Source organism: Ixodes scapularis, unplaced genomic scaffold (assembly GCF_016920785.2).
Source record: "Ixodes scapularis isolate PalLabHiFi unplaced genomic scaffold, ASM1692078v2 PGA_scaffold6__148_contigs__length_123643588, whole genome shotgun sequence".
In the NCBI taxonomy this organism is placed as follows: domain Eukaryota; kingdom Metazoa; phylum Arthropoda; class Arachnida; order Ixodida; family Ixodidae; genus Ixodes; species Ixodes scapularis.
Window position 1 is genome coordinate 19,387,172 of NW_024609881.1, and position 14,958 is coordinate 19,402,129.

Below are 14,958 nucleotides of genomic sequence, written 5' to 3' on the forward strand. Positions count from 1 at the left end.
CGTCGTGGGAGCACATCTGCCTCGCCGCATGCCTAACATCTTCGTGAGCTGCTGACGCGGCTTGTGCGGTGACGTTTCGTGCTCCAAGAACAGTGGTCGGCTACTCCATCAGCGCACCGGCTACAAAAGCAGTGCCGGCAACCACCGGGTCTTCATTTGGCAGCAGCGGCGGCAGTTGACTACGTACTTATACTGCACATCTTAATCACAGATTCGGCTTTCATCGGAGCTGCTGAGGCCTGTCGCGGCAATCTCGTCGTGGGAGCACATCTGCCTCGCCGCATGCCTAACATCTTCGTGAGCTGCTGACGCGGCTTGTGCGGTGACGTTTCGTGCTCCAAGAACTGTGGTTGGCTACTCCATCAGCGCACCGGCTACAAAAGCAGTGCTGGCAACCACCGGGTCTTCATTTGGTTGCAGCGGCGGCAGTTGACTACGTACTTATACTGCACATCTTAATCACAGATTCGGCTTTCATCGGAGCTGCTGAGGCCTGTCGCGGCAATCTCGTCGTGGGAGCATATCTGCCTCGCCGCATGCCTAATATCTTCGTGAGCTGCTGACGCGGCTTGTGCGGTGACGTTTCGTGCTCCAAGAACTGTGGTTGGCTACTCCATCAGCGCACCGGCTACAAAAGCAGTGCCGGCAACCACCGGGTCTTCATTTGGCAGCAGCGGCGGCAGTTGACTACGTACTTATACTGCACATCTTAATCACAGATTCGGCTTTCATCGGAGCTGCTGAGGCCTGTCGCGGCAATCTCGTCGTGGGAGCACATCTGCCTCGCCGCACGTCTAAGATCTTCGTGAGCTGCTGACGCGGCTTGTGCGGTGACGTTTCGTGCTCCAAGAACTGTGGTTGGCTACTCCATCAGCGCACCGGCTACAAAAGCAGTGCCGGCAACCACCGGGTCTTCATTTCGCAGCGGCGGCGGCAGTTGACTACGTACTTATACTGCACATCGTAATCACAGATTCGGCTTTCATCGGAGCTGCTGAGGCCTGTCGCGGCAATCTCGTCGTGGGAGCACATCTGCCTCGCCGCACGCCTAACATCTTCGTGAGCTGCTGACGCGGCTTGTGCGGTGACGTTTCGTGCTCCAAGAACTGTGGTTGGCTACTCCATCAGCGCACCGGCTACAAAAGCAGTGCCGGCAACCACTGGGTCTTCATTTGGCAGCAGCGGCGGCAGTTGACTACGTACTTATACTGCACATCTTAATCACAGGTTGGTGCGCTAGCTCCTTGCTGGGATTCCCTTGTCATTTTCTTGCTTTTCCCGCCGTTGCTGCCACTGTGAAAGTGCTTGTCAGTAATCAGCATGACGGCTAACGTCATAAACTTTTGAGGGACTTTAAACAAGAAATTCGCGACATGAAGGTGGCAATCGAGAGAGAACTTAAAAAGGAGTACAAGGACCTAAAAAGTTCGATTAACTTCGTGATTCAGCAGTTCGATGATTTGTCGCAGCGCTGCTCGAAAATCAAAAAAGAAAATGCAGCACTTAAAAAAGCAAATGCTGCGCTTTACGTTGAAAACTCTAAACTATCTGATGAATGTAAGTTGCTCAGGGAGCAACTTGACAGTTCAGAACAAAGATTAACTGACCTCGAAAAATATTCAAGTAACAGGAATATTGAGATAAAGGGCCTTCCGCCCGCTGAAAAGGAAGACCTACCCGTTTTCCTAAAGACGCTCGGTGACGTTATTGGCGAACAAATCGCCGAGTCTCACATCAACGTCTACCACCGCGTGCCGAGAAAAGACTGAGAATGCCCAAACATCGTCGTACAATTTCATTCTCGCGCGAAACGTGATCCGGTGATTGAGGGGGCTCGCAAGAAGCGAGTTTGTACTTCTGACCTGGGTCTTTCATGCCGCTCTCCCGTTTACGTAAATGACCATCTATGTCCGGTACTCAAGAAGCTGCTCGGTCAGGTTATCGCACGAAAGACCGAAAAACAATGGAAGTACGCTTGGTCGAGGGAAGGCAAGGTCTTTGCAAGGAAGACAAACACGTCGCGTGTGCTGCGTGTAACTTGCAGACAAGACCTGGACAAGATCGAATAGGTGCTGACCTCGCGTATCGTCTTTTCTGCCCTAAGCAGACATGTCTGACAACATGTTGACGCCATCAGACTGTTATTTACCGAACTAAAAAAAAGTGTACATCTTTCTTTCATTTGAATACACAGTCTGCTCGGAATAAGGACAATGACTTGCGGGGACTGTTTTCTTGTTTTGGCTTTTCTTTGGATGTTGTGATGCTTTCCGAGACGTGGTATCAGATGGATAATGAAGTGTTTAGGATGCCTGACTATGAAACTCTGTACCTTAACCGCTCTGTCAAGAAGGAGGGTGGTATATTATTAATGATTAAGAACACATTGAAATTCGACGTAATTCAACATTTTACAAAAATAACTGACGATTTTGAAATCTTAACTATTATGTGCAATCAAAACATTTTTTCTGTCGAGTACCACACCCCTGGAGGGAGCATATCTGCTTTCCTATTGTTCTTGGATGATTTTTTGTGGTGGGTAAACGAGAATAGATATAACCTGGTCTTAGGTGGCGATATTAATATTAATATGTTAAACGCGACGACAACACGGGGTGATCTCGTTAGAATATTAGACTCAAACGCTTGTGTTAACACCATTACTCTGCCAACTCGTTTTCAGAATGATTCTGCAACGCTACTTGATGTTTTTATTACAAATATAGACACTCAAAAACTAATATCAGGTGTTATCGGGGTGAACGTCAGCGATCACTTGCCCATTTTTCTCATGACTACTCAAAACGCAATAGTTGAATTATATAAAGAAATTCAAACTCTTACATTTCAGGACGTTAATCCACTAACATTAGAACAATTTCGCAATGCACTCGCACAGATATGCTGAGATATAGTATATAGTAAAACTACCCCTGATGAAGCGTACGACACGTTTTTAACCTTGTTTAAGTCGGTTTATGTAAGATTATTTCGTCACAAGGCATCACGAAGCAAAAAGTCAAGGAAACCATGGATAACGAACAAGTCGTTAAAACAAATAAAACAAAAAGATGCTCTTTATCGGCAGTTTTTACAGACAAGAAACTCAAATGATCTACATGCTTTCAAAGTTTTTCGTAATAAAGTGACTAGTTTTCTTAGAAATGCAAAAATTAATTATCTTCACAACCTGTTCAATGCCGACATACTAAAACGAAGTGACATTACGTGGCAAAGACTGAATACAGTGCTTGGTCTTGGCCAGCAACACTCACAGTGTATTCAAGAGTTACTTTTAAATGGCCAAGCAACATCGGGAACGGCGCTAGCTAACTGTTTTAAAGACTTTTTTGTATCGCTGGCCAACAGTACATATGATCCGCGTAGTTTAGAATACCTAAAAGCTAGAAACCGTGAAAGTGCGTTTTTAGGACCGACTGATGCTGAAGAAATTTATCACGTGTTTCTTTCATTCCGTACCAGTAACCGTTGCGACGCCGATAACTTGCAAATTCGTCCAGTTGAGTACGTCCTAGATCTAATTTGTCCTGCACTTCAACATATTTATAACCTGTCATTTATACACGGCGTATTTCCAAAGCTTATGCAATTAGCGATGGTGAGCGTTTTGTATAAAGGGGTGACAAAAACGAATTATCAAATTACAGATCAATATCAATTCTTCCCGTTTTTTTCAAAAGGTCTAGAAAAATTAATTAATGATAGAATGACTGCTTTCTGTGAAAAACATAGGATAATCACAGACTTTCAATTTGGCTTCAGAAGGGGTCGTTCAACCGAGTCAGCACTCCTGACACAAAAAGAATTGATTCTCCATGCTATTGACCACAAACTGGTAACACTAGGGATTTTCGTAGATTACTCAAAGGCGTTTGACCGAACAAACCACGTTACCTTTTTAAAAAAACTCGATATCTATGGCTTCCGAGGGGTATTTCTAGATTTGTTGAAAAGTTATCTTCAGTTTCGTTTCCAGAAAGTTGTTATAAACAACAAGATGTCCGATATCAAAGCGATTCAATCCGGGGTACCCCAGGGCAGCATTCTTGGGCCCTTGTTATTCAATATATATATTAATGACGTAATAAATATTGATAATGATACCCAATTTGTTATGTATGCCGACGACACCAGTTTATTTTTTAATTCTTCCGATATTAAACAATTAATAAATCATGCAAATAATGTTCTCCATAAATTAAACCAATGGACCCTGTTGAATTCACTAGCTATTAACAAGTCCAAAACAAAAGCTGTACTTTTCAGACCTAAAAATCAGAAAGCAAATATTGAGAACCCCCTCATGATAGGGACTTCTACTGTGGATATTGTGCCCTCAGTTAAAAGCCTGGGAGTTGTATTTGAAGAACACTTAGTTTGGAACAAACATATTGAAATAATTGCTAATAAAGTCTCTCGCGTTGTAGGTATTCTTACGAAGTTGCCGTTTTTTCTACCCACTAAAAAGAATTGCTTATTTACAGTTCCCTGTTTCTTTCTCACATCAGCTACTGCCACCTAGTTTGGGGGATTACAACCACGTCAAACCTTACTAAACTGTTTTTACTACAGAAAAAAGTCGTGCGCGTTATCACTGGCTCTCCTACGATGCGCTTACCGAACCACTTTTTAAAAGTCTTCAGGTACGTCCGGTTAACGTTTTATAGAATGATATACTGCTTAAGAGGTACTATGCCGGCAAAAAACTAAATAACATGATAGAACAATTATCTAGATTAACAAGAAACACTAACATTTATAACACACGTCACGATGAAACAGGGATCATTCCTCATGCACGTACGAATTACGGAAATCAATCTTTATGTTACACATTACCATTTTTATTGAATTCACTTGATAATTAGAAATGAAAAATAAGTGTTTCATGTTCCATGCAGTTTATATATACAGATCTATTGTTTCACCTTGTATCTCTTCGTGTGCCTTGATTGTTTAATGTTAATAAGTGATGCTGATGTTGCGTTACTCGTTTGTTATTGTTTATTATTACCAGTGCTGTTGCCGAATCTTTTTTGCTTGTTTTTTACACTGCAATGGGACTATGCATATGCAGAGGGGGCTCAGACCCAGTCAAGCCGCACCCTTGCGGCTTTTTGTCACAGCTCCTTGCATCATTTGTTTAGAACTTTGTACTTGGTGATGTTAAATAAACTTTGATTTGATTTGATCTGAATCAACGGGCATTTATTTTTTATTTGTAGTTTTTTTTTATATATTGATTTTTTTTAAGTTTTTTGGGTTTGCGTTTTTCGTGTTGGTGTTGACGAAGAGAAGAGCCAACTGGGACGCCATGAGGAGCGAACTGGGACATGAGAAAAAGCAACAATCGATGGATAAGAGGATGAAAAAGTTCTTGGTACATTTTTAAGACCTATAGTTTTAATTTGAGGAGTGTTGAATGTACGGAAATTTAGTCTTTGTTATTAGCAGCAGATACTACCGTGTGTGGATAAGGTTAACACGTGCATTATTCACCGTTTTGCAAAGGTTGGTTTAGTTTGGCTTAGAGGAACAATCTTAACCATGCATCTGAAATTCCTGGTAGGATGTTTTCACCAATAATGCTAGGAAATTTTTTTATAGTTCCTAGGAAAGGAAACAGTTTATCTATAGTGAATGAAAATAAAGAAGGCTGTTTTGTTAAATCTGGGATTAAATGTCAAAATATTTAAGGAATTGAAAAAAAAATATTATTTCTATATTCATATATACATGATTTAAATACACTAAATCCTCAGTTTCTTAAACTATTTACCTGAATTATACTTCATTTTATAGTTATTTTTGAGTAGCAGAACAATAAAGACCAAACAAGAGGCTTTCTGGTGTTTAGCTTCGTTCGATTAGACCAAGGTGGTGATATGGTTATAGTACATCCACAGTGCAGCAAGATGGCATCGCGTTTCCGCCAACGTCGTAGTAACAAAAAATCTATACAGCCTGATTGAAAGCAGCAGAGCTACCGCCATACCTCGCACAAGAATGGCGCCGGTCTAGTACAGACCACCGAATGGCACGTGATCAAGGGAAGGTCACGGTCACGTGTAACGCCCGATCCAATTGAAGTGAGGGGAAACATAATTTTAGAGGGAAAGGGCAGGGGCGAAGAGGAAATTTTCTTCCTCATTTTAGACGATGGTTTGCGATACCTTTCAGTATATATGGACGCGAAACACGCTGGCACGTTGACGCCATCGTTGAGGCTATCTTGGAACTGCGTTTCACTAGAACGAAGGTTTAGTGGTGTTTGCAAATCAAATGAGAAATGATGGTCTATAATTTTCTTCAAATGTTTTTCAAGCCAAGAAAAGAGAGAATGATGCATTAAAAAAAAAAAATCTTCGGGAGTGCCATGTGTTCCACGGCTATCCGATTGATGGCGCCAGTGTGGCCTCTCGTCGTAGAAGATTTTAAGAGGTTTCAAGGGCACACGGTTCTAAGAAGTCGTGAGTGCGTAAATTAGAATTTACGAGACAACGGCACCATATTGTAAAATGCTACTGCGATTTTAAGATTTTCGTTTTACTTACCCTCATAATTTTGAGTCTGAAGGTGTCATTATTAAGCGTTGTCTTCTTTCTTTTTTAATGGCTCAGAGATGCTCCTGCACAATATGTACGGCATTTCCGTGTTCGGCACCAACATCTGCGGACATCTGCCCCTGAAAACGAAGAGTTACGGCGAGCTCTGCAGTTGCTGGACGGCGCTCGGCGTTTTCTTTCCCGTCTTCCAGAATTCTCGCCTCTGGAAAATCGAAAAAACGGTGAGAAAAACTGCACAGTTAGTCAATATACAGGGCGTTTCTCTAAACGAGAGCCAAATCGTTCCTGCAAAGAGAATGCATCGCACTGAAAAATACATTGTCGCATTGATCTCTGCCCAAATGTCCCATTAAGGAAAATTAATAACGTTCAGTATAATTGCTTTATGATCAGTTTAGAGTAAATAACTTTTTTATTTCGTGAACTTATGGTTATGGTCTGAATTTGAAAATTGCTTGGGGTCATCGGAAACCACGTAATCAATTTATTTTAAATGTCGAGAAGTAACGTACAATATTTTATTGTGGTAAAAAAAAACGCATAGTTTTGACGCGTTTGTAGGTTTCGGTTTTCTACCGGGGCTCTAATCTGGACACTTGGAGAAAAAGTCGGCAGGGAGATAGATCGCCGTGATTGGCTGGCCCCAAGGTAGAGCACGGCGCCCACCAATCATGGCTGCCTAATTCAATGTCGAATTTTGTTTGCCAAGTATCCAGGAGCGCATTTTAGCACCGCGTCGCGCGACTGTTACGACTTGCAAGTATGAACGCGCCTTAACAGGCAGCTCCACTACGAGAAGTGTGTTCATCTGTGGAAAGTTAGACTTTAGCGTGAAATTCAGATGGCCGTATCTTCACCGCCTGTTCATTTTCGAAGGTCATGGTGAACAGAGAGCTGGCTGCCAGGGCGACCAAACTGCGACAGTTTCTGCAGCCCTACATGTACACTCTTCTCTACAAGAGCTCCGTGAAGGGGGACATGGTTGCCAAGCCAACTAGCTTTGAGTGAGTGCCGTTTGTTCTATTCATAGTTAAAGAAAAACACGTATATGTTTTTATTTTCGAGCAAGCTGTTAGGTCGTAATATATTTATTCATGCATATGGTTTGAGAGGTCCCATCAATTTTTTTTTAAAGCAATTATTGAAGGAATCCTTGGTAATAAGGACTTAGGGAGCAAGTAAGCCAGACAGTTAGCATCAATAAAGAAAGAATATTCTAAATAAACGATAACAAAGCTTTATAAAGTAAAGGAGCATTTGTGGGACATCCATGATCAAGAAATATAAAACGAATTCAAAAGCAAGAAACATAACATTATAAAATCCAAATCCATAATGAGAAACAAAAAGCTATTGAAAAAAGGACTGAAATTGAGAAAAAATATTTGTGAAAAAGACAGGTACTGGGAAGCCCATTCGTCACAACTCAACTGTTCATAGGTGAACTCGTCCGGTAGGCCAACTCCTCACATGGCATCTCGTGCGAGAAAGTCTCGTCATGCCTAAACATGTGAATGAAAACAAACTCGGCAGAGATCTCTCTGGTTAGGAAATAAATAGACTGATTAAAAAAATTGAAACTCTAACCAAGTTTGAATAAAAACAAAATATGTCTCAGGGCTTCGTCGCTTTACTGAAATACACGGACGCGACCTTCCGAGCCGGCTTCCAGCGCTGGATATTCTTGCTGAAGATGAATTTGAAGATCACTAAGATGATATAGATTAAGACGACGAAGACCCACGGTCACCCGTGACCAAGGAACCGAGCTGGTCCCGAAACGAAGGGTATTTTACTTTCATTAAAACTTTGTAAGAGTTTAAATTCTTTCAGTTAGTCCCGTCATGCCGGAATTCTTCTTTCACGGAACACACGTACTAGGACTTGATTGGTTTATACATTGTTACAAAAACTATTTTCCCTACAAAAAACATTTTTGTAAGAGGATCAGTCAACATATAAAACAGCGAGTTAACATATACAACTTAGTTGAAAGCGGAATATTTTTAATGACATACATCCCCGGAAATCTTACACTGATTTAACATAAATAAAAGAATAATCGTACATACTTGTGATCATACATGATTTTTTACAGTTACGAAACAAAAGCGACAGCCTTGGCGTGGAACACTGGCTCCCTCGCACCACGGATTTTGAAAGCGAGGCACAGCGTCTGGTTACTTTCTTTTTAAATAAATTATTATTATGTTAGCAGTGTTCGGAACTGGCATGCCAAATCGTGAGAAAAACACGGAACACAATCTGCTTATAATCAATTTATCTAAATCATGAATAATTAAATTCTTGCAATTCTTGCAATTCAATGTAAGCGATTCTGGATGCATTGCAACGTCCGCCATCAAGTAGAATCCGATGCAGAAGATCGCTCAATTCCCTTTAAGGCTGCGGTGCCATGCCGGCCACCGCTTCATCCCATGGCTTCCCGTCGTTCCTTGCACGCCGGCGCCCTTTCATGGTGAACCGCACGAACCGCACTGTCGGCAGCGAGCTTAGGACCTTATTCAAGCAAAATTACAAAACGCCAACGAAATTGTGACCAGTTCTGTTGAAAATGTCCGGCGCTTAAGTGGCCGAGCCGATCCGGAGGCCGCCAAAAGGAAAAACTTCGCGCCCGCATGCGTGGCGTGAAGAGGGAAATTTTCGAAAGCCTAGTCCGGAATCCCCCGACGACCGCCGGCACTTCCTTGAACGAGGCCACCAACATCAATCGCGCAATATAGGCCCGAGCCAGTCATTACCACCGACTCACCGGCCGTGCCAGCTCCTCCAACCGCCGGATCTTCCCGACTGGGCCTGAACAACGACGGTGTTGACAACCTTCGAGAGATCGTCTGCGACATCGCCCGCGAAGAGCTTCGCAAGATGCCACCTCCTGCTGATGACCCGTCCTGTTTCTCACTCGCCAAGTTCATCCGAAAGGAGGTTCACCGGGCCTTCCAGCCTGAGTCTCCGCCACCGTAGCAGCACCGGAGGAGGCCGCACTAAGCTACGCCGCAACGGTCCGACGAGCACCACCAGACCTGTGTCCGTACATGGCGGCCACCGACGTGAATCTTCCGCGCCGCAGTATCCCCGACGCAGGAAGGTCGGGCGCACGTCCGCCCAGAACAAGCTGCGTCAAGGAAGACCGATTTCTGGCGAACGGCCGATCGACGCCCGCTCTGGACCACTGCGAAGAAGCCGACCATATGTATCGTGGATGCCCGTACCGACGACATTGCCTGCGTGGGTGCCAGCCGAACAACCAATGCCCAAGGAACGGAGAATGCCCTCGCGACATCAAGGAGTACCTTAGACGCTCGCCATCATCAGCTCCGTCTCTCCGCTATGAATTCCGCTCACCATTGCCACGACGTTCAGCATCTCCAGCGCCGCGACCCCGGCGAGAAAGGCTGTTTCCCTTGAGTTGCCGGGAAAACTAAGTGCGGCAACGCCTGGAGGTGGCGTACCGAAGACGACCAAGAGTTTTCGAGAACGCCGGAGCGGTCCCACTGTTTCGACGCCTCGCATCACAACGACACTCCTGCAACAGTGTCCAACAACCTAAACATTTTAATCGACGACCATGACGCTCCGGCACTTGTGGACACCGGAGCAGACTACTCAGTCTTAAAAGGGACGCCCTCTCGCCCCCTTCGAAAGTGACGTCGCCATGGAATGACCCGCAAATACGAACCGCCGGTGGCTCCCTGATAACGCCTATTGGAAGGTGCAGTGCAAGAGTCGACATTAATGGTGAGTCCTGCCTCGTAAAGTTCGTCGTTCTCGAAGATTGTGCAAGACACATTACTCTCGGAATGGATTTATTCTGAGGATTCGGCGCCGTCATTGACCTGGGAGCGAACCGGTTGACGCTACGAAAGCCTGTCCCCTTGCCGGAGGGACCCAATGCCACGTCATTCGTGGTTCGGGTCATCACCAACCACGTGAACCTGCAACCACGATTGAGTGTGTTTTTACCCGTTAAAACTGGCGACGAAGCTCCTCTCCAGAGAAGTGTTCAGTTCCTTCTAGGAAGAGGGATCGGCGTCACAAGAGGTGTAACAAAACGGCAAGACTGGCGTGCCATGGTTCTAGTTACTGACTTCCAACAAGAGCCGCAATACCTTACGAGAGGTACTGCCGTAGGTCACGTTGAAGAACTCTGGTCCTCAGCCGCGATCACTGCCCTCTCGGAAGAACCGACTTCATCGCAGCAACCCAAACGCCGTCTTCGCAGCTTGACATCCACCCAAAGCTTCTTTTTTGCTAACGACAAGATCTGCTCGAGCTTCTCGGAGAGTTGAGCAAGTACTTCGCCACGTCTTCAAGGGTGCGAAAAACGACGGTAGCGAAGTACCGCATTGTTATCGACGATAATGCGCTTTCCGTCCACCAATCCCCATACTCAGTCTTTTTAGAAGAGAGAGGTCACTCAAGAGAAAGCTCAGAAAATGCTCAACGACGACATTATCGAACTTTCGAGCAGCCCTCGGGCCTCTCCAGTCGTGGTTGTCAAGAAAGAGGACGGAACCCTAATGTGCTGCGTGGACTATCGTCGACTGAACGTCGTGATGAAAATAGACGTATATCCACTTCCCCGCATCGATGACACATTGGACCGGCTTCGCCACACCCGACATTTTTCGCCGATGGACCTGAAGAGTGGCTACTGGCAGATTTAAGTCGACGTACGCGACCATGAAAAAGCTGCCTTTGTCACGGCCGACGGACTTTACGAGCTCAAAATGGTGCCTTTCGGACTTTCTTCAGCACCAGCCACCTTCCAGTATGTCATGAACACCGTGCTGGAAGTTCTGAAATGCAAAATTGTCTTATCTATCTCGACAACCTCGTGGTATTTTCACGCGATCTCGGCGAGCACTTGAGACGCCTTCGAGCCGTACTCTTGGTAATCACGACAACCGAACTCACCCTAAAACCGTCGAATTGCCGTTTCGCCTATGACAAACCGAAGTCCTTATGCCACGTCGGGAACAACGAGGGCATTCGTTCCGACCACGAGAAGACACGCGCCGTATCCGCCTTTCCTCCGCTATCAGACAAGAAGGCCGAACCAAGGATTTTGGGTCTCTGCGTCTACTATAGGCGCTTCGTTTGAGACTTCACACCAAGCCTTCTGCGGCGCTCACGCATCTCAAAAAGGACGCTGTGAAGTTCCAACGGCGAAAATAACAACAGCGTTCATTCGACGAGCTCAAGCGGAGACTCCAGAAATCACCGATCCTCGGCCATTTTGACCAGTCTGCAGACCCGGAAATCCCCATCGACGCAAGTAAATCCGGACTTGGCGCTGCACTGGCCCATAGGCAGGGGGGCACAGAGCGAGATATCGCTTACGCAAGTCGGACTTTGTCTAAGACAGAGGGCTACTGCTCAACGACAACAAAAAGTGCCTCGCTATCGTCTGGGCGATAACGAAGTTACTCCCGTACTTGTACCGAAGTCCATTGCGCGTGGTCAACGATCACCCCTCGCTCTGCTGGCTCGCTAGTCTGAAGGACCCATCAGGACGCCTTGCTCGGTGGAGTTTACGCCTGTGGGAATTTAGCATGACCGTGCTGTAGAAGTCCGGCCGGAAGCACAGTGACGCCGACTGTCTGTCAAAGACCCCCTCGAAGCCGAACTCCCCACACCGACGAAGATGACGACGAATGTTTTCTCGGAGCAGTAAATGTCCAAGACGTTGCAGCACTTTAACGAGCTGACCCTGAACTGCGAGCACTCATCGAGCACCTAGAGGGACGAAGGAATACAGTTCCCCCGGTCTTCTTACGAGCCCTGTCACCCTTCGCCATTCTACAAGGTGTGCTGTTCAAAGATAACTTCGGCGTCAGCAACACAACGTGGCTGTTGGTAAGAAATCTATCAACAGCGTGGCTGCTGGTAGACTTCTTCGCGAAGAAGTTTTTCAAGGATGTTATGACGATTTGATGGCTGGGCACCTTGGTTACAGCAGGACTCTTCGCAGGGTTCGAGAGAAGTATTGCCGTCTCAGGCTTCCGAAGACTGTACACGAGTTAAGGAGGCCCTGCCACTAATGCCCATGACAGAAATACCGCCGACGATGCCGGCAGGAGTATTCCACCCCATTGCGCCGCCGACCATCCCGTTCCAGCTGATCGGAAGGGATTTGCTCGGACCATTCTCGTCTTCAACGAACGGCTACCGATAGATAATTGTCGACCGATTACGTAACACATTACAAGGAGACGAAAGCCCTTCCGTCAGGAACTGCCTTGGAAGACGCCAAGTTTTCGTTGAATTCATTGTCCTCCCGCACGGCGCCCCCGAGGTCCTGATTACAGAGCGAGGATTATCGTTCAGGGAACAGCTGACGCAGCAGGTCATTAGTTTTAGCAAAACCAGCCACCGCCAAACCACGGCGTACCAACCCCAAACCAACGGGCTAATAAGAAGACCATCGCCGACAGAGTGTCAATGTACGTACGTTGACGTGGAACAAAAAACGTGGGACGAAGTTTCGCCGTATGTTACGTTCGCCTACAGCACAGAGGTTCAAGAAACCACTGGAGTAACACCATTTCAGCTGGATCACGGTCGCAAGGTAATGACGATGCTTGACGCAATGCTGCCCCATTAGCCAGCTTCCGACGGGAGCGACAACGCCCAGCTAGTTGCTCAACGGGCAGAAGTCCGCCAGCTTGCCCGGCCCAGGATTCAAGACCAGCAACGTGTCGACGCTGGCTGCTACAACCTCCGTCGTCGGGACGTACACTTCCAGCCCGGAGACAGGGTGCGGGTCCGAACACCATTTCTTCGCCACGGCTTCGGCGAGAAACTCCTGAAATGGTGCTTCAAACCCCACAAGCTATTTCGTTGACTTCTAGATGTAAACTACGAGGTGATGCCCTACGGAACAGGAACATAATCACGCCGCCCACCACGACCTGAAGTCGTCCACTTCGTGCACTTCAAGGCGTACTACGCTCGTTAGGACTGTGTTTTACCAGCTTCCTTATTTTTCCTTTTTTTTTCATTTGCTCTGTTTCGTTTCCTTGCGGTTCTGTTCAAGACGATGCTCTTTTTAAAGCTGTTAGTAATGCCGCACCCGCAGCTAGCCCAGTAGGCAGCGTGGCCGTTTCCGAATGATTATTATGCTTGGCTCCCACGCAAAGGGCCGAGGTTTGATGCCTGGCAGCGGACGCGTCTGTTCGATATTTCTATAAATGTCGCGTTTGGTTGTATTCGCGAATTTTGTTGCTTATTCGACGTTCGAATGTTCTACGCGCCAAACTGTCTACACCGATGGTTCCAGACGCCCACACGTGTGGATAAGGGGTTCCGCGTGTGTGGTGAGCCGGAGTCAGTCTTGCCCCAGCGCTCAATCATTCAGTTTTGCCGACATCGCTAACCTTCTTCTATAATGTTTTGGGCCCAAGTTTGCCCCCCTAAACGGTTAAGTTCTCCAGTTATTCACCGCCTCATCAACTGTCATTCGTAACAATATATAAAGCAAACTACAGGGGAGCGGGCCTCCCGACTAAGGGGCAGAGCTTGTTGCTTAACGAAGTGGAAAAATGGGGGAAGTTCTACAAATTGTATACAATTTGCCTGTAATATTCCCCCCCCCCCCCCCCCCATTCAGCTCTACCTATTTTCACAATAAATCACTACAAGCTGTTGTTGATATATGAACATTACGAGGAATTGGTGTTTTGTAAAGTCTTCCACGCACACGCGCCTAGCCTGTAGTTTATGTTTCACTGTATATAAACGAATGTGTTATCATGTGTGCATGGATTTATTCTCTGCTTTATTTTAAGTTGCTGCATGATTTCCGGGAATGTATGTCAATATAAATAATTTGTTTACAGCTCAGATTGTGGATATCAATGTTTCAGATATTAACTATTCCTTTGGTAAAACCAAATTTTTTTTTTTTTTGGCGAGAAAAAATTACTCGTTATGTTGTATAAAAATCAAGTGGCGAAAACTGCTATTCGTGGAGCCTTGATTTATCCAACGCACAAAGAGGAACGTCAGCGTTTCTTCAGGCTCTCTGCCCAGCATCTACGTCTCGGGACCGCGTGTGTCAGCAAAGCCCCAAACATCCGTGTGTGCATTTAAGAAAAAAGCGACGCGTGTTCCGTCTATCACCCGTGAACAAGAGACCAGACTGGTCTCGAAACGTTTGGTTACTGTTTATTAGATTTTTGGTTGGAGTTCTTATTTTCGTCAAATACGAGTATTTCTTGTGACGAGTATTCCCACATAACACAAATTCCTGGTACGAGAAGCCCTGTGTTGGCCTGCCGAACGAGTTCCCCTATGATCACTTGGCCAGTGACGAGGGGATTTGTGACGAGGTCTCCTAAACCTT